Source organism: Sceloporus occidentalis, unplaced genomic scaffold, assembly GCF_023333645.1.
Source record: "Sceloporus occidentalis isolate IW3139 unplaced genomic scaffold, rSceOcc1.0.p SCAF_7, whole genome shotgun sequence".
NCBI classification, from domain to species: domain Eukaryota; kingdom Metazoa; phylum Chordata; class Lepidosauria; order Squamata; family Phrynosomatidae; genus Sceloporus; species Sceloporus occidentalis.
In genome coordinates, this window is record NW_028316987.1 from 84,919,739 (window position 1) to 84,933,044 (window position 13,306).

The window sequence follows — 13,306 nt, forward strand, 5'->3', positions numbered from 1 at the left end:
CTCCCTCAGAGTATGGTGGAGTCTCCTTCTTTGGAGATTTTTAAACAAACACTGAATGGCCATCTGTCGGGGATGCTTTGATTGTGAGTTCCTGCATGGAAGGGGGTTGTAACGGATGGCCCTTCCAACTCTGATTCTATAGCCCCTTGAAATATACGGAGGGTCAGGGGACTTTGTTGAATGGCGCATGCAAATCCACTTCCACCAATCCAGTTACAGACTGGTTTGTCACTGTGAGAACACAATGCTGGAATTGCACAGGCCTTTAATCTAATCCCCTCTCTTATATTTTTAGTTCCACTCCCTTCTCTTTAAACTCTATAGTTTCACGTGCTCCAAGAGAACCCACTTGATTCTTTGCTGTTAATTCCCCCTATTCAAAATTTGTTTGCTGAACAGCTAAAACAAAAGATGTTGGTACGCAGAGATTTGAAGGTTGGAATTTCAGCATCTGGATGAAATCAAACATAACTAAGCTTTTATTTAACAGAGGCAATGTCCAGATCTAGCATCTTATATTATCATGACACCAGACCACATATACATCATTGTTTTGGAAATACAATTATAATATCTATCTCTGATGTGCTGAGATTTTTTTAAAAAAATCCCTAATATTTTATTTTATTATAGGATCCATGAATTCCTCTTGTTTTACACTTATTTTTATATATTTATTTTTGCAATAAGCATTTTACCAACTTTCATTAAAGTTTAAATATGTAAAGTAGCTAGATTTATTTCAGTATGAGTTTCAGCTTTTTTTTTTAAAGAAGAAAAATATGGTAGGAAGTGCCTCCTTAGAGAACACATCATTAGAGAAAATTATTTCTTTGGAGAAAAAATTGTAAGGCCTACATGAATCTGACAGGGGATTTTAGCAACCAATCCATAGCTGAGGAAGAGTCTTGTTACCAACTGCCTTTTCTATAGTTAAATTGTGTCTGAAATTATTTGAGATGACCCCTTTAATTCTGTTTTAGGCCTAAATCCAATTGCTAGTATCTGTTGGACATTGAAACAACCAGATTTACATAAGTGCTGATTCACCTTTTAGAAACTGATTCATTGAGACTACTCCTGTTGGAACTAGTAACCAGATTTAGGCCTTAATATCTTCTCTCTTTGTATTTTAACTGTACATTTTATTCAGTGTTAATGTGAGCTCCATGAGTCCCATTTTGGAGGGAAAGGTGGGATACAAATTTAATAAAATAAAAATATAATGTAAAAAAAAAAGTTTGGCATAGTGGTTTGAGTATTGGGCTAGGACTCAGGAGACCAGCCATAGAAAACCACTCGGGGGAAGCCACACTCTCTCAGCCTCAGAGGATGGCAATGGCAAACTTCCTCCAAACAAATATTGCCAAAATCCAGTGATAGGTTCGCCTTGGGGTTGCCATAAATCAGAAACAACTTAAGGGAACAAAACAACAGCAATCACAGCACCACCAACCTGCTTAAATCTAAGCAGGATCAGATTTGAGGAGTGCCTTGATATGAAATCACTTGGAAACTCTATGGATGTTGCTTTAGGCCTTAGGCCAGTGCTTCTCAATTATTTTCTGTCATGCCCCCCCCCCCAGGAAGAAGAAAACATTTCGCGCGCCCCGCGTGACTGTAAACAGTATCATTTGTCTATAAAATTGGTCAAACGAGCCCCCCTTTACGGAGCCTCGCGCCCCCCCTGGGGGCGCACCCCACTATTTGAGAAGTACTGCTTTAGGCTCAGAGGAAGAAGACAGTACTATCCCATTAGACAAGTGCAAGAATCTTTACTCAATATCCACATCCATGAAACAACTCAAGCCAGCTTATTCAGCTATCAGGAGACTGTCATATCGCTTCCATATCTCCAGCAGCATTGTTTCTATGAAGTTCAGCATTTAATATTTTGTCTTTCCCATCTCTTTTTACAAAAGTCTGTAACAGGGAACCATTCTTTATCCGTGTTGTTCATGTCCTTATGATCACTGATTCTCACTGTTAATTTGCTAAGCTTACGGATCCATAGATCAGGGGGGAAAGAAGGGGCTTTTCAACCTGTGTCTTTCCCCTCCATTATAACCTTCCCTCGCTTTTCTTTCTTGTAAAAATGTAAGATATGGTTTTAGGGAAGAGTTAGAAGGAAGGAAGGAACCTAGAACATAGATTATGAGAGTTACATGGAAAGGATGTACAAAATGATATATTTAAATTTAAATTCAGAGCCACACATTTAGATTATCGACTTTTATACAGCTTTTGTGATACTGTATTACATAATATCACTAAGAGGGGTTGTAAGGACAAGCAAATTGGAAAGAAGAATGGAAGCTAAAGGTTTAACTATATAACTATATATGCTGATCATGCTTTAAAAAATCTACAAAGGAAGTGCAAGTCTTTGACACTGTGAAAGGCAACGGGAACAGCAAAATCTGAAGTTCGTTTTTAGGACTATTATTATTAATTCAGATTACTTTACTACAATGAAAATGTTTACAATGCAATTCACAATATAAAATCCGAAGCCCTGTATAGGCAAATGAAACTAATATTGGGTTGGAAAATGTGCAGAAGATAATGTGTGAAGAAAACGATATTGTGCATGAAAATGAATAAAGATATATATATATATATATATATATACACACACATATATATAAAAAAACAACCTGTGTCCCCTTTCCCATGACATTAAATGATATTATGCATGATATATATATATATATATATATATATAAAATAACCTCTGTCCCCCCTTCTTCCCAATATATTAAATGATACTATGCATGAGAAATATAACAATCTGTGTCCCCTTCCCCATTATATTACATGATAAAAAACAAAACCATCGGTGTGCCCCTCCTTCTCCAAGACAGACTATATTGCCTTCCTTCCCTTTCTTTCTATTTTATGAAGGGTAAAGACTCTCTCAAATATATACACTGAATAAAGAATAAGCCCCCGACTCCCTTGCCTTGGGGGGGAGGCAGTGGGCGTGGGAGCCCTTTTACCCTTCCCAAGGTCCCTTCAGAAGGGAGACCCTCCCGCCCTCCTTCGTCCTCCCTCTCAGGCGTCCACACCCCGCAACCACATTTGCCATCTCCCCCTCCAAACCTGGCTTCAAAAGCCTCCTTTTGCGAAAGGACACGCAACCCAGCCGCTCGTGAACCCGACAGGCCCATCCAAAGGAGGAGGGGGGGACCGGAAAGACACAGTTAGGGTTGCGCCCGGGATAGGCGACGCCTTCCCCGGCCTCTCGCATCACTCGAGTCCCCGGCTCCAGCGTTCGAAGCAGGCCGCAAAGCGTTTTCTCCCCCCACACTCCCCGCAGCCTTGTTTTAACACACAAACACACACTTTGCCCCCCCCCCCCAATTCCTCAGCCCCTTAAGTCTCACCTTTCCCTCAGGTGTCGAATATAACTCGCATTACACCAGAAAACCACGTCCTAAAAGATAAATAAATAAAAATTATGGATTTTCAGAAGAGGAGCAGCCACCCTTTTGCTTCCAAAACTGTGCAATCCCTACCCTATATATATATATATATATATATATATAAAATATCTATCTATCTATATATAATATATATAAATTATATCTATATATAATATTATTTAATAATATTTAATTAATATTAATAACCTTATTTAAATATTTAAATAAGATTATTAATATTATTTAAATACTATTAATAATCATATATATATATATATATATATATATATAATTTTCCCACTGGGTTAGATTCTCAAGGAAAGGCAACGACAACAAGTAATAAAATAATAATAATAATAATTAATAATAATAATAATTAATAATAATGCCCCTTGCCCTCCAATCCTCTTGGCACAGCCGAACATGATCACAAAGATTCATCAGCATCATGGACTAATTGTTTTTGCAACACATTGTACTAATCTCCATTAAAAAAGCAACACACACAAAACCATCATCCACCCTTTTCCCTTCCTCCTTTTGTGGCTCAATTATGTACATGATTTTGTAAGGTCTTCTTTTCCTTTCTTTCCCTCCCTTTAAGGCGCCATATTTATAACCCTCCATCATATTATTTTTTTATTATTATTAAAAAAAGAAGATTCCCACAAAAGAGAGCTTTCTCTCCTTCTTCCCTTCCTCCTTTTCCCTTTCCTCCATTATTAAAGAAACCAAGAATAAAAGACACATCATCATCATCATCATCCTCCAAAAGGGAGGTGCAAAACCCAAAGTCTTTTCTCTCTTTCCCCAGGCCTAAAATTATTATTATTATTTCAAAACAGAGTCTTTATATATATATCTTTATTTTTAATTTTTCTTCTCCCCCTCTCTCTCACCTTGTGCTCTTCTTTCTTGTTGCTGCAGGGCAAAGGAGGGAAAATAATAATAAGGAGATGAAGAAGTTAAACCCAGGAGAAACTTTTGCAATCCTTTTTGCCCTCTCTCTCTCCTTCCTCTTCTTTTTTCCCTACATATTGCCCCCTTTGCATAGGAGTTTTTATTGTGTCTGAATTTTTCTCTCTTCTTCTCTCTCTCTCTCTCTCTCCACACTTCTAGCTTTTCTGGGGTAAACAGGATTTAAGGGTGAAGCCACAGATCCTTAGGAGAAGGAGAACTCTAGTGGTGTCTGGTGGAGTTGCTGTTTATTTCTCCTTTTTTACACACACACACACAAATCTCTTTTTTTTCCCCTTCCTCTCCCCAAATTTTATTATTATTATGTCGGATGGAGAGGCACAGATTGGAAATTCAAAAGCATGGGTTTGATTCTTCCAACTCTTGGGGAAGATTCCCCCTATTGCTTTTGCCTGGAGGGGGGGAAAAGGCAAATAAATCCCCCTTTCCTAGTGCAAATAATCCCATTGTCCAGACAAAGGTTTAAGGGAAAAGAAAGAACAGGTCCTTTACAGCAACAAGCTCTAGAAAAATATCAGTACATATGTGTGTGTGTCTATCTAATAAATGTTCTATTAAAAGTGATAATGCAGTAGAATTAAGAAATAAAAAATAAAAGATGTGTGTGTATGTATGTATATATCAAAATATCAATTCATATGTATGTGTGTGTTTAAATATGTGTGTTCTATTAAAAGTGATAATGCAGTACAATTAAGAAATAAAAAAGGATGTGTATGTATATATATCAAAATATCAATGCATATGTATGTATGTGTTAGTGTGTATAAATATGTTTGTGTATTCTATTACAAGTGATAATGCAGTAGAATTAAGAAAGAAAAATTAAAAGGATGTGTGTGTGTGTGTGTATATATATATATATCAAATATCAGTTCATGTGTGTGTGTATAATAAATGTATATGTGTGTGTGTGTGTACAATGTTCTATTAAAAGCGATAATGCAGTACATTTAAGAAATAAAATTAAAAGGATATGTGTGTATATATATCAAAATATCAATTCATATATATCTCTCTGTGTGTAATAAACTTTATCCGATTAAAAGTGATAATGCAGTAGAATTAAGAAATTAAAATTAATTTTTATTTCTTAATTCTACTACTTTATCACTTTTAATAGAAGAACATTCTTTCTCATCACACATATAATACCAGAAGGTTGCCACCCTGGTCGTTATTTTTTGCCAGTTGTTGTAGTTCAGGTTCTTTGTCCATCAGCAACTGAAAACCAGTTATGAAGGGGGGGGGGGTTGTTTTCTTTTTTTTCCTCCCCTGACAAAGGCAAAATTGATCTGTCTTTCCATCATTTTCACAATTATGTTTTGAGAACAGGGGGTTCCTGGAGGCAACGAAGAACAACAGTCTGGTATTTGTGTGGGAAAGAACTAATAAGGATAATTTGATTGCTTGGTTGAATGTGTTATGTTTTATTGTTTGTCTATTACGATTATATAATGTGATTATATAATACTGTAAATATTTTAATGGCTATAACAGGTATAGTGCATGCTTTTAGTTACTGCAGTCAGTTATCAGGTTTGTACTTGGGGATCACAATAACTAAAATTATGTAGTGCAGCAATAATTATATATATATATTTATCTTAGTAATCCCCATTAAGGCCTAAATACCCTAAATGAACCAGATCCCAACTGATCTTGGAAACTAAACAGGGTCAGCCTTGGTTAGTACTTGGATTGGACACTGTTAATGGATACCAGCTGCTGTAGGATATATTTCAAAGGAAGGAACTGGCAAAACCACCTCTGAGTATTTCTTGTGAAATTAATGGAGCTATAAAACAGCCACCGAAGCTATATCAGTCAGGTGAATCTGTCCTCTGCTAGACACCTGTTGCCACCATGAAATTCAAAGGGTCACCATAGGTTCACAGGCGACTTGAAGGCACACATGGCAATACTGCCCATAATAGTTCAGATTATAGAACAGCAAGTCTTGGAGGCAACAGGTGCCTAGTGGGACTGGCCAAGTAGAGAACAGGTTCACCTCACTGATACAGCTTTGGTGGTTTTTCTTTGGAGTTGACTAGAGTACATCCAAGTGAGCCATGATCCTCTTGAAGAGAAACAACAGCTACAGGAAATCACTATCTTCCTGCAGCATTTTGGAAAAAATCCCCTGGCCTCATGAACTGTGCTGTTGTCAAACCTCCAACTTCTTAAATTGCTGAAAGCATTCAGCAAATTCCTTTCTCTTCTCAAACACTACTTTCACTGTTTTGGTGCTGAAATTCCTCTGTGCCTTTAATGATCTTGGAGTCCTTTAATAATTTCCTCAAAAACTTTGTGTGTAGGTGCACATGCATGTACACTACTGCAAAACAATGTTGGGAAGCCAGAAAGACACACTAGTATAGTTCCAAGTGGTCATTACATAATATGTCACATATCCCCTTCACTCACCATGCATCATACTAGCCACTTTGTAGCTCTGGTTGATTAATTTCTTGTTTTTGTCCCCTGTGGGAATAACTCAGTCAGCTGCTGTAGTAGGACTATAGTGATGGTTTCCACCTGGGAGCCTTCCAGCTGGGAGTCTTCCACTGTGAACCCTTTTTTCCAGAGTATTAGAAAAGCAGGACAGTTTGGCTGTGTGCAGAGATGTCTGTGTCATGATCTTCAAAGGAGTAATTTTCAGAAGCAGCTTGGTGTGATCCAGAAATTAATTTTGGATGGCTTCAAGAGGGCTTTAGATGGCAGTTCATTCTGGACGGTCTTCAAGAGGCTGCTGAAGACTATGGCATGAGTTGGTTGGCTGAGTTCATACATGCCACAAGTTTTACCAGTCTTCCAATAACTCCTGGATTTGCTGAATTGTGGCCACAAGAGATCAGTTCATAGGTGCCACAGAAAGAAATGAAATTGATGCTACTCAAAATAATGTGTTGATTGTCTTCAACGTAAATTTGCTTTCTCGCTGGCACATACTACTTGCTCTACAGCTTTTGCTGAGAAAATACTTGCTGCAGTGCTTGTATACAGCGCTCTGTGTGAATTTAGTGAGACATGTAGCCTTCTCTGTCATAGAGCTCTGGTACCACAACATTCTACAATGACCAGAATTCCACAGTGTTGAGCCATGGCAGTTAAAGTGGTGTCAACCTGAATTATTTTAGCTGTATGGATGCAGCCTCAGTATGCAAAAGTTTTCAGATGTAGTCCGCAAGCCAAGTCCATAAAGGATCAAAGAGGAATGAGAGCCAGCATGCAAAAGCAATGGTGTGGGAGAATCTAATAATAAAAGCAGTTTTTAAACCTTCCAAAGTTATGCCAGTAAATTTTTCAGATACATTACTCAGCTAGTGCAAAAGCTGAGCTGAACCCACTGAAACCAGGGAAGAAGCAGCAGTGAGAGGAGGAGGAGGACACCGCCAAAGGAGTACACAAGGCTATTTTAATTCATTTTTTATTGATTTTGCTGACAATAAAAGCAGCTTTGGCCCTTTCTTGTAAATGGTGTGTGTGTTAATAGAGAACAAATCATATGAGAATGCCTTTTTTAAAAAAAAAATAGGATATGTTAGGATGTGTGTTTTGAAGTAATCTATAAATTAAATTCTTATTACTAATGTGAGAAATAGAAAAAGACAATATATACATCAGTTGCAAAATGAAATGTGTAAGAATTTGATTGCTGTTAGTTCTGTAAGGATGAGCAGTCATGGCCATCATCTGACCTATGAAACGTTTGTTTATTTTACAAGTCCATCCTGTATGTACAAAAAATGTGGGTATCTGTCTTAAGGTGACAATAGACCTGTAGTTTTAAAATATAAAATATGTATCCTTGTTCAAGTGACTAGAGCATCTTTTGGGGCATCTTTTCACAGTCCATGCTTATTCACGATCATAGCATTATTGCTATAATCATAAAAATCACCCAGTCCTGCTTTACCAGTTAGCAAATGCTGTGATCAGTGGAGATCTTTTCTCCAATTGATTAGGGCTGATGTTTCATCCCTGTTCTGACAGCAATTTCTGGTGTGAGGAGGAACTGCATCAGAGATCCTTCTTCTGATGGTCACACTGGATATTGCTGGAGAGAGAGGGTGGAAATGTCAATATGGCTAAACCCCAATCAACAGAAGAACAGACCTCTATCGCTCACCATGGCTATTGCCCAATAAAGCAAGATGGGGGTGGAACAGAAGATGCTAATTAATTAATTATACTTAATTATGTACCATATATATTTGTGTATTAGTCAAGAAATTTTAGTCAAAAAATAGACCCCCCAAAACCTGAGCCAACTTATCCATGGGTCAAGGTAAGAGAAGGCTTAGGGTCAACTAACTGTGGATTCAGAGCAAAGGTGACTGAGGTATCCCCCCCAAAATCTCTTCTTCTTTCTAGCTTGTCCTGAGTACTTGCTCTCCTCATTAGAATAACACACACGCACACGCACACACACTGTATATAACTATAAATATCAATATATCTGGCAGGCATTTAAAGCAGGTAAGTTCATTCTGTAACGTTCACATCTTGATCAATCTTGTTGATTCATTAAGTCTTGTTTTTCTTTGTGTGTGCTGTTCATCTTTTTTCACAATCAGTCTGAATGCTAAGAACTCTACACCAATACAGTCAGACCTTCATATACCCTGATTTTTTTATACATGGATTCAAGCATCCATAGTTTGAAAATGTTCAAAAAAGGTATAAATTTCAAATATCAAACCTTGATTTTCCATTTTTATAAGGGACACCATTCTGCTATGTCATTATATTTAATGGGTCTTGAGCATATACACGGATTTTATTATACACGGGGGATCTTGGAACCAAACCCCAGCGTATAACAAGGGTCCACTGATTGTGATTCTCCAAAATGCTCTATTCTGAGTAGCAGGATATCTCACATCACAATCCTTGTTGACATAAAAATATCAGAATGACAGATTCCCTAAATGTTTTAATCTGCTTTGTTATTTTTAAGGCCTTTACAGTGTAAATCAACATTTCCATTAAGCCTATATGCCAGATTTTTCCTATCCATCTGGAAACATTCTGGTTGTCTGCTTCTATCCAATGCTTCTCTATTTCTGACCAAGCCACTGACAATATTGTCACTAAGAGATGTTTTGCCATTCCCACCAATATACATTGAAAATGACAAAACTTCACACGGCATAAAGTTTGTTACATTATGCTAAAAACTATTTTCAAAGCATGTATAGATTTCAAAGTCTAATATGGACCATCATTTAAACAATAAGGAAGCTATTACACATGCTTACAGTAATTTGTAATTAAAGTGACTGCATTTGGGAACAATTCTAAGCTATGGTTTAGCATTCAGAGTATAAGCCTACACATTATTATTATTATTATTATTATTATTATTATTATTATTATACTTTATATAGCGCTGTAGATTTACACAGCACTGTACATACAGACAATAAAATCGATAAAAATGAAACCTGCCAATGGCGTACATTCAGGGACACCTTCTCCATTTCCATCTCTTCCGCAATCTACAACCATGAGAAGGAGATGGTACACCTACATTTTAAATTAACTAAAGGCTGACAATAATTGTAGCAATAAATCAGACAGTCATTAGTGTTAACTATGATTAGTAACAGCAAGCTAGTTTCATAAACTATGGTTTGCAGTTGGCTTCATTCTATTAACTAGTTAAGCGTAATTTTGCAGGTCTGAATGACATGGCAAGCTGCAGTTAATTTAAAAATTAATCAAATGCTTCCTCTTTGCCTCTATGCTAAGGTGAGGAAGGCATATGAGCATCTAGTTTATTTTATTTTTTTATAAAGTTAACTGCTGATATAGCTTTAAATGGAAATCAACTCAGTGTAAGATTTAAATATAAGATATTTTCTAAGCAGAACTAAAAGCACATTCTTCCATGTTTGTACATGCTGTAAATACATCAGACTTTCTCCATGTTACCAAGACATTCATCATCTGTCTTAATTACTTAAATGAATTATTCAACAAATAGGCTTAGTCCAGATATCTTGAGAGTATGATAACTCAGAGGTGCAGTCATAAATTCTAGGGAACAAGGATGAGAATTATGCAGTCCTCTAGATGTTGTTGCTATATTTCCCAGAAATCTTCACCAGCATAGCCATGGGTGAGAGATGCTGAAAGGTGCAGTTTAAATAAGTTCCAGAGATCTTAAGTGTTACACAAATGGATATTTCTGTGAACACAAATATAAGTGCTTATGCAGGTCTTTCTAAAACACTAAAAACTGCTGAAAATAGAATTCCTAACCAATGTAGAGTTTTTTAATTTTAAAAGTATTAAGAGAATACTAAATAGATATAATTATGCACTTAGCATTTGCACTCTATAGGCATTTTGCCCTCTTGCAGTCTTTAAGTCGCACTAAGTTTTCTTCTTTGTCTATATTCTCTTGCAAACCTTTCAGTCTCATTATTTTGCACAACTAGTGACTCACTGAGAGAATGCAGTCTATCAATCACATTTTGTGCTCTGCCAGATATCTGACAATCTCTCTTCCCATTTGGGGGAATCAATCAAATTGATTAAGGTGGAATTTTGGAGATGCATTTGGCTTGGTGAGTTACAAGTTACACAGGTGTGATACACATTTATTTAGAAATACATCTCACCATCATTGAGATAAACTGATCCCCCTGTATAGGTGCTTTAGGGAGTGTTTTGGAGTTCTTGGGCATTACTTGTGACCTTCTGCAACAATTGTCATTTAATGTTCAACAATCAAAGAGAAAAATGTCAGTCTGGAAGATAAATTCACCCTGTCAAGGCATCCTTTCAGAACTATGGAGATGAGAAATACAAATGAATAAAATAAATCTGTGAAAGCAGTTTCATGCATAACCAGTGATTCCTGGCTCCATTCTGTACAACGAATTTCAGCTGCTGAGGTTAAAAGATGTAGGCAAGATCTGCTGAGTGATTCAGGCTATCGTTTGTTTGTTTGTTTGACTCTTGACCTTCTTGGCTAACAACGACTAGCAAAGGTTGATTAACTGGCTGAGTCCAGACAGGGGATGATTAATGCCTTCGTACAAAAAGAGGCAGTCCCAACTAGTTTGAAAGAACTAATGGCTCAACTGCTCCATAAAAAGAAACTCCTGTGGAGGCTGATGATGATAATAACTAGTACGGGCTGGTTGCAAATATTCTTTATTTTTATTATGGGGATAAGATGGATGAGTGGGCAATGACTATGCAACTCCAGGCACACTTATACAAAACTGATTTTCTAAATCCATGTCAATCAGATTTCAGACCTGTTTTTGACTTCCTGCTGGATGACCTATGCTGGAAGTCAGATGGTGGAATATGACCCTGTGGATGCTCCTGGATTTCTTTTGGCTAGTTCCACTATTAACCATAATATTCTTCCAGACAAGGGATGTGAACTGAGAGTAGGGAGGATGGCCATATGGTGGTCCCATTCCTATTTGCCTGGTGGTGCCTGGAAACAATTTAGGGGACAAGTGAACCCATTGTGCTTGTGCTATGAAGGCAATAGGATTCTATTTTGTCTCCTGTGATATATGAGATGCATAGGAAACTGCTAGAAGGATTTGGGGTTGGTGTCATTACTGTGGAGTCATCTCAATTTCTCAACAAACTAACAAAATCTACACTGAGAAGAACAATAAAAAAGTGAAATTGTTGTCTGTACTCAGTAATGGAATAGATGGGGGCCAACAAAATGAAATTCTATTCCAAGAAGAGAGAGATGCTATAATAAAGACGATTTCTTGATCCACAAAATATCTCGTTCCCTCAAAATGATTTCACTCCACCCCCAGTGTTGTCATACCCTGAATTTGCACAAACCATTTCATTAGTGTGTGTTTTTTAAACCTTTTTGATATGACTCATGGACAGATATGAATAAATATACAGGTTATCTCTTTTGGTCTAGACATTTTTGTTTGCTTTAAAACAACAGCAGTTAATTTTTAGGTCCATGTGCTTTCAGGCTTATGTAGTCTGTTCACACCATGCTTTCGTGTGGTTTAGTGCTTTTAATCATTTGAGTCAGAACACAAGTAGCAGAAAAACATGCATGCAACAGCATACTTCTTCATGCATCATCTCATGTGCCATAGTCAGACTCATGATTCCTTTCCATCCTTTTCAGGCATGACTAAATTCTTGCTTCCAACCAGAACTCAGAAAAGTTACTTTTTGATTACAACTCCCAGAATCCCCCAGACAGCATGACCAGGATTTCTCAAAACTGGCAAGGAATACTTCTTCTTCTGCTTCTTCTCTTTTTTCCTCATGGATTGAGGCAGAGAAACAACAGATTAATATACAACATATATCAGTTAAAAACACCCACCATCAATTAAATATGCATCAAATCAATTTAAAATAACAAATAAGACCACTATATATTAACACAATTAATCCATAATTAAAGATTCCTAATTTAAAATTCACAGTTTAAAAATCATCTCAACAGACCTGCCAGAAGAGACTGGTCTTTTGTGCTATTTTAAATTCAGACAACATATTCAGCTTTCGAATCTCTTCTGGCAAGTTGTTGCACACTCTAGGTGAGCTGAGGAAAAAAGCCATCTGGGTGACAGCTGCTAACCTAGTCCTGGCTAACTGGAGTAAATGTCTTCCACAGGACCTGAATGTACAGGGTGGATTTTATGGAAAGAGGTGATCCCATAGGAAATCTAGACCCAAATCCTTGTAGAGCTTTAAAATTAATAACCAAGATATGCTTCCAGTGTGTCATTCCAGTCTGTGTCCTAATAGTTGTATTTTGAACTAACTGATGTTTTTGAACAGACTTCAATAGCAACTCCATACACAACACACTTCAATAGTCTAAAGAGATTCTCACCAGTTCATGAGTCATCATTGCCAGGTTGTCCCTGAGCAGA

At 37.1% G+C, this 13,306-nt stretch overlaps 1 protein-coding gene across 12 annotated transcripts in view; it reads right to left on the minus strand.

Moving 5' to 3' along the window:
- Nucleotides 1–4,582, minus strand: part of ZMYND11 (zinc finger MYND-type containing 11) — a 108,113-nt gene extending 103,531 nt beyond the window's left edge. For 6 of the 12 annotated variants that reach the window (XM_089533537.1, XM_089533540.1, XM_089533529.1 and 3 more), the window contains exons 1-2: nucleotides 4,325–4,581; nucleotides 3,387–3,436 (exon numbers count right to left, since the gene is read on the minus strand). The gene's annotated coding sequence lies outside the window, so the exon portion shown is untranslated. Of the gene's footprint in view, nucleotides 1–3,102; nucleotides 3,290–3,386; nucleotides 3,437–4,324 lie in introns of those variants that run through there. The other 6 variants (XM_089533538.1, XM_089533541.1, XM_089533536.1 and 3 more) reach the window with 4 other exon arrangements.
- Nucleotides 4,583–13,306: the final 8,724 nt, after the last annotated feature.